The sequence below is a fragment of the Elephantulus edwardii genome, unplaced genomic scaffold (genome assembly GCF_000299155.1).
Source record: "Elephantulus edwardii isolate Elephantulus edwardi_28Jun2011 unplaced genomic scaffold, EleEdw1.0 scaffold00177, whole genome shotgun sequence".
Lineage (NCBI taxonomy): Eukaryota > Metazoa > Chordata > Mammalia > Macroscelidea > Macroscelididae > Elephantulus > Elephantulus edwardii.
Window position 1 is genome coordinate 2,245,796 of NW_006399927.1, and position 7,466 is coordinate 2,253,261.

The 7,466-nt window shown below is 41.5% G+C and overlaps 1 protein-coding gene and 1 pseudogene across 1 annotated transcript in view; both read left to right on the forward strand.

The window, feature by feature from the left end:
• The window catches only part of FRMD4B (FERM domain containing 4B), a 306,037-nt gene that overhangs the window by 220,059 nt on the left and 78,512 nt on the right, over nt 1-7,466 (forward strand). The gene's annotated exons all lie outside the window — the stretch shown is intronic.
• On the forward strand, nt 462-1,133 carry LOC102854061 (annotated as a pseudogene).

Below are 7,466 nucleotides of genomic sequence, written 5' to 3' on the forward strand. Positions count from 1 at the left end.
AAAAACTATCATCTTATCAAAGCTTCTAACTGGAGTACGTTCCAACTGCTTATAATGAAAAACTGCTCTTGAGCATTCCTTGGGACAATGGTTGGTTTACAGTTGATGCTGATCTTTCAAGAAATCCAGCCCAAGTAGTGTTACTTATTCGGTTAAAACATATGGCTGCTACGTCAGTTAGGCATTATAAAAGTTGCTTTCCTTTGAGAGAAATGTATTAAAATTATACTTTCAAGTTCAAGGGAAATCTCAGTGCTGTGAGACGCTTGTTTTGAGGGACATGGGAACGGAAACCATCTAAGAGAGCAGCAGTTTCAAGGCCCCGTTTCCTGCTGATTCTCACCCATGAGCTCACTGAATAGAATGATGGATAAAAGTTTTATCTTTAGCTCTCCACTGAATGCACTTGCATAAATTAAAAGCAACTCCATTGTATGATGCTTGCTTTGCCATGCAGCTGCATGAATGCAGTAGTTCCCAGTAAGAGCAATAATGAAATCATCCTCTCTGTGCCGCATTTTGATAATTGTGTGGACAAAACAGTACAAGTATTCATGGAAGGTAGTGCTGGTGAAATACTCAAAAGAAAGGATGGTAACAGGCAAGATAAAGAAGAAAAACAAACTGTTGATTCTGCAGAATCTATAACAGTATTCTAGATTCTGGTAAATTGGCATCCATTCAAGAGGAACAGTCAGCGCCTTTCTCAGAGGAAGGTGATATTAATGGTTACCATGTCAATGTTTCTGAATCTGTGGACTCACTCACTCAGTGCCTGATTGGAGACCCTTTCAGTAGATATGAGAGAATTGGACGATCCTGAGTCTATTGCATCAGACCTCCAGACACTGGATAGAATAGGAGCCGCGCTGAGAACAGGGTCTCAGATTTTGAGCCTAAATCTTTGCCTATGCACTCTACTCAGAACTCTCAACATTGCAGGAACACCACCAGATCCCTCTCAGATCTGCCACAGGATATCAGCTTTCAAGCCTAGGTGTGGAAGATGTTTCCCTCTCCTCTACTAACCATAAACTAGGTTCCAACACTGAAAAACCTGTGAACGATCTTCAACGCTACAGTGTCTTTCGTACAGGATAACTAAAGAGATGGGCGCTTCCATTAAGAAAATGAAACAAAATATAATGTAAAGAAATTATTATATGAAAATCATTAAAAAATACTTTTTTAAAAAATGAAACAAGCTTTTGCAGAGTTGTTTACTGGATGAGAAGTGGCATTGCTTGCTGAAGTGGACAAAGGCTGAAGCAACATAAATTTTGCTCAGCCTACGAAAGAAAGCTGAATTTCTAAAGAAGATGAAGCTGTTCGAATGTCAGAGGAGCAATTGACTGAGCTCAGAGCTGATAGAAAGCAATTTGCAAGTGAATGTAAATATGATAAGAGTCTGCGATAAGCAACTTGGTTTACCTGTGACCCTAAAGAACATTGATTCATTTGAACAAGTGTTGCATCCAAAGAATAGCTATTCAGCAAGGTCCCAATGCAGTTCTGTTGCATCTGTATCTTTGAGGAACCCAAGTGATACTTCTGCTGTTTGCTCTTCCACCTATGCCTGCACCTGGAGACAGCCCTGCAGCCATGACCAAGGTCCAGCCTGGCCAGCCTCATTGGGAGGTATTTCCAGGGAACAGAGATGGGGGCAGTGCTAGAGACCACGGAGCCAAAAGTCCAAGGAACTCATAATCCAGGGGCAACATGACCATCTAGGATGTTACAGAAATAGCTCACGGTCTCATCTGATCCCAGGTGTCAGGGTGCTCCACCTCAGGCACCAGAAAGCAGGGAATGACATCGGGTTCACTCTTCAGGGGCCAGTGCAACTGGAGACAGCATGAAGCCCAGCCTGCCCATGCCCTCTTTCAAAAAGGGGCTCCCAGGACAAACTTAGGACCCCACCTGGCTAAAGCTGTGAGCTCTTGAGGGAGATCTTAGTGGACTTTTCACCTCTATTCCACATAGCTCAACTTGGTAACTGGACATTAGAAAACATACTTAGATTCAGTATCAAAAAGAAGTTTACTTTCTGTGCCATTCTAAATCTTTTTAAGTCTCTTCTCTCATCATTTCTTCTCTACCCTTTTTGGAAGGGATGTGGTTTTCTCTTGACCTTTCCCAGTGATGTGGGTTGATTCTGACTGTCCATTTCCACCAGGAATCAGAGTCTCCAGTTGTCAGGTTTCCCAAGGACAAGCAATGTTCTTCTCAGCACATCAGGCCTTACCAGCAAGCCCCAGCAATGAGGCTGTCTTGGGGAAAGGTGGGCCAGAGCTGCCCCTGTGTGCTTCTCCAGTGTAAGCAGAAGCCACAAGTGCCTGCCAGGTTCCCTCCACACAACAGTTTAGCCAGAAGAGGAAATGAGGGGATATATTCTGGAAAATTTAATTGGTAAAAAAAGGGAGAAGCATGTGAGACTATGTTCTGCTCCCAGAGCTGCTGAAATTTGACCTTCAAATCTGATTTCAGTCCCCTTCATGCAGCTGTATCTGAACCTGCAATTTCTTCAAAATAGTCAAAGCTTTGTTTCTGTCTCCTTAGACTGCAAACCTATGGAAAGGTACCATTTCATTAAAGGATAAAATGTTACTGTTTCAATTTTTATTTTCTTATCTCTCTTGGCTGAATCCTGTTCTGACCTCAACAAAATATAATTAGTGTTAATCTAACTTGTTACCCATCAAAAAAAATTGCTGCAGTCAGTATTTATAGCTGAATGAATAAAAACAACAATGTAAATATTCCCCACCCCCCAAAAAATAGTATTTTACTGTGTTTTCACTGAAAGTTTACATAGCACATTAGAATCTTACTTGACAGTTTCCTCATAAATTGTTCTGAGATGTTAGTTTCCTTTTCCACAGTATGTCACATTATCTTTAATTCATTTTGCTTTTTCCATTTCTTATAGTTGGGGTTTTTTAAAGACTAGACACAACATAGGGGGCTCTAGTGGCTTACTGATAAGAAACTGCACTGCAATCCCAAAAGCATGTGGTTTGAATCCATCAGCGGCTCCATGGGTGAAGGATGGGCAATCTCCTTCAGTGCAATTTTTTAAAATGTATTTTTTCAATTGTGATTTTTTAAACTATTTTTTGTATTTTAATTTAATCTTAATCAAAGTTACAGAACAGTTGGATTTTCATTCTTTCATTGTTGTACATCTTCCTCCCTCCTCTAGTTTACTGTCTTTTTTTTCATATTTATTCATTGTTGCACAGTCTTCTCCCTCCCTTCCCTACCCTCCTCCTCCCCTAGTGCACTAGTATAGTGCCTAGTAAAGTACCTCTTATCCCAGATTGTTGTCACACATATAATGCCTACTCATATATTCTTATTAAACAGTTCTTTCCTTCATCTGTTCCAGTGCAGGGTTCATTATCTATACCCTGTTTTCCTATTCTTCCAACCCCCTATGTCAGTCCTGCTTTATAACAGTGGTGTTATGTAGTATTTTCCCTTTGTGACTGAGATATTTCACTCAGCATAATGCCCTCCAGGGTCACCCATATTGTGTAATATTTTATGAGTTCATTGTTTTTCAGTGCTAGGTAGTATTCCATCATGTGAATGTGCCATAGTATTTCTATCCATTCATTTGTTAATGGGCACTTGGGCTGTTCCATCTCTTTGCTATTGTGAATAACGCAGCAATAAACATGGGTTTATCTCTTTAGATGGCAGTTCTGGTTTCTTTAGAGTATATTCCCAGTAGTGGAATTGGTGGGTCAAATGGTATTTCTATTCCCAACTTTTTGAGAAAGGAGCATGCCACCTTCAATAGTAGTTGCACCATTTTATACTCCCACAAGCAGTGAATAAGGATTCCAATCTCTAAAACTTTGCCAACATTTGTTATTTGCTGCTCTGTTCAACTTTGCTGTTGTTCCTTGGGTGAGATGATATCCCATAGTTGTTTTTATTTGCATCTCTCTAATTATTGTTGTTGTTAAGTGCTGTCAAATCGTTTGTTGACTCATAGTGACCCTACGTACAACAACCCTAAACTCTGTGCTATCTCAAGCCAACATCATTGTCTCTGACACACCTGCCCCCATTGCCCCAGTCACTGAGTCAATTCATTTCATCCAGGGTCTTCCTCTCTTACACTGTCCCTCCACCCTTCTATGCATGATGTCTCTCTCCAAGGATTGGTCCCGCCTTGCAACATACCCGAAGTATGTCAGAAAGAGCGTCAAAATTCTTCCCTCCAAGGAGCAGCCTGGTTTCACTCCTTCCAGGATGAACCTCTTTGTTCTTCTTAGCAGTCCATGTATTCAGTACTCTTCTCCAGCACCACAGCTCAAAGGTATCGGTTCTTCTTCATTTATCCTAGTCAGTGTCCAACTCTCTGATGCAAAGCAAATAATTGCAAAGATCATGGCCTGGATTCAGCACACATGAGTCTCCAGACTGACATGTTGCTCTTCAGTACTCTGGAGAGGTCCCTGACAGCAGACTTTCCCAGTGCAATTAGTCTTTTGGTTTCCTGGCTGCCAGTACCAAGAGTGTTGATTGTGGAGCCAAGCAAGCTTAAGCTATTAACACTCTCAATGTCTTCATCATCCGTCATGATGCTACCAACCGACCCAGTGGTGAGAATCTTTGTTTTCTTAATGTTGAGCTTTAATCTTTATTGAAGGCTGCAGTCCTTGACTTTCGGCTGCAAATGCCTCAAGTCCTCAGGTTCAGCTAGCAAGGTTGTGTCATCTGCATGACACAGGTTGTTGATGAGTGTTTCTCCAATCCTTATACCACATTCTTCCTAATAGAGTCCAGCCTCCCAGATGATCTGTTCCACATATAGATTGAAAGGTATGGAGAGAGGATGCATCCCTGACATACACCTTTCCTGATTTTGAACCATGCAGTGTTTCCTTGCTCTGTTCTCATGACTGCTTCCTGCTCCAAGTAGTGTTGTTGTTGTTGTGTACAGTCAAGTTGTAACCAACTCATAGCTGACCCTCCTGCAGGTTTTCTGAAGCAGTTAATCGCATGGGAGGAGATTGTCCGTCCTTCTCCTGCAGGGCAGCTGGTGGCCTCAAGCCTGCCTTCAGGATTGGAGTGCAAGTTCTTGCCACTAGACCACCAGAGCTCCTTACAGTCCGAGTATATGTTTTGCATAAGCATAATCAAGTGTTCTGAGATTCCCATTCTTCTCAGAGTCAGCCACAGTTTGTTGTGATCCACACAGTCAAATGCCTTTGCATATCAATGAATCACAAATAGACATTCTTCTGGTACTTTCTGATTTTAGCTAAGATCTATCTAACACTGGCTATCATGTTGCTAGTGCCATGATCTCTCTGATAGCTGGGAATTTTGAACACTTCTTCATGTGTTTGTTTGCCATCTGAATGTCTTCTTTGGTAAAGTGTGTATTCATATTCTCTGCTCATTTTGTCATGGGCTGTCTCTGAAAACCTTCTGGAGGGTCAGCTGTGGGTCAGTTCTGACTCGGTGACACACAATAGCAAATATACAACATAAACATGCACCCAGTCAGCCATTTCTATGTACATAATTTGGTGACTGTGATGATGTTCTTTGAACTATTCAACCAGTTTCAGCTTCTTTTTCTGATTACGTTCTTTGAATTGCTCAGTGATCTTCCTTTTCTTTCTCTGATCCCTTCTTCCCTCATTAACATAAATTCACTGCCCCATAAATGTTCCCATCTAATCTTTCTGGTTGTTGGACAAGCCAACTCTCTGTAAAAGAAAATGAGATCTAAAGAGGAGAGCATAAAAGATATTATAGGAAAAATAAATATTGCTCAGAGTTGACAGGTGACCTTTAACCATGAATAAGTTGGATTGTGATGTATTTTGACTTTCAGGAAGCCAAAACCAGTTTCCCAAGATTGTCAGTGTGGCTAAGCGACACTGCTCAGATTTCAAATGAATAGAGAGCTTTATACTTATGGAAGAGGAGGAGCCAAGTGACTTTTCATTTCCTGCAGTAATTCAGAAAACTGGACCTTTCACCTTAAGAAGGGCCATAAAGCTGGTTTAGAGATGCAGTGTTGACAGGTGCAAACACCACATTTCCACACTTGGTAACAGTCTAATTGTCTGTTCTTACTCAAAGGCGGTAAATTCATTAACACTGTCCAGTGAGGTCACTCAGTTTTCTCTTGGTGTGGTCAGGAGACTCCAGAGATCCAGAAAACAAACTTACTATGGACACTGAAGGACGACAACCACTCAACCCTACGTTGGTGAAGTCACAGGGATGAGCAGTTTCTAATGCAGCCAGTGTGATGAGGGTACCATAAACCTGCCTGCAGGCAGTGCTTAATCCCCGGTTTGTGCTGTAATCTAAAGGCTTTGGAAAGAAACTTGTTTGGGGTCTGTGTTGGGTCTTTTTTTCTCCTCCTCTCTAAATTTTACTTCTTTTTTGTTGTTGTTGTTGTTGAGAGTATATTCAACAAACCATGAAGCAATTTAACAGTTTCTGCATGGACAGCTTAGTAACATAGATCCTATCCTTAGCACATGAGCCTCCTAATGTTCCTGTCATCTTTCTGGTTGCTGTTGTCTATTTGATCCTATATAAACAGTTTTTTAAAGAGCATATAAGGAACATCATGTTTGGGAGAGTGGAGGGACCATGCAGGAAAGTAAGAACCTCAATGAGATGGATCGATTCTGTGACTGGGGTGGTGGGAGTGAGTGTGTCAGAGATGGCGAGATTGGCGCAGGATAGAGCAATGTTTAGGGCTCGTGTACATAGGGTCACCATAACAACAATGTTCAAGGTAGACCTTTTGTTTTAACTGTTGTTGTTTTTCAGAGGCAGTAAATTGCATAGGAGAAGATTCCCCCATCTGTCTGCCACAGAGCAGCTGGTGGATTCAAACAACATACCTTTGGGTTGCCAGCACAGTTTTTACCACTCACCCACCAAAGTTTTGTTTTGTTTTTTTAACTAGTGAAGGTAAACTATTGTTTAAAAAAAACTTCAAGGGATACCTTTTGTTTATGATTAAAAGATCATTTCAGGTCTATGTTTTTTTTGGCTTCAGATCATGGAGAAATCAGCTCAAGTCACTGCCTTCATAGCTGACACTCCATTGGATTTCTGGAAAGTAATTGCCTCTCTTTCTCTTTCCAAGCCCCGGTGGATTTGAACCATTAGAGATGTGCCGCCTTTGAGTTAGCAGTGCAACTCCCTGCAGAATAGAACTTGACATTCTAGTCTATAATTCCCCCCTTTTTGGTCAGATTTCCTCTGTGGCGCCATTGATCAAAATGTTCACTAACAGTAACTGGATACCGTCTCGGGTTTTTCTTTTCTCCTGGCAAAGCTTGCAAGTAGGAGTGGCATCCACTTCCGTAATAGCTTGCCTTTGGAAACTCTATGAACCTGGAGAGAGGATGAAAGTCACACAGGTGTCCAGGACTTTCGTTCATGGAGTTGCTATGAGTTGCCTGCAACTTGAC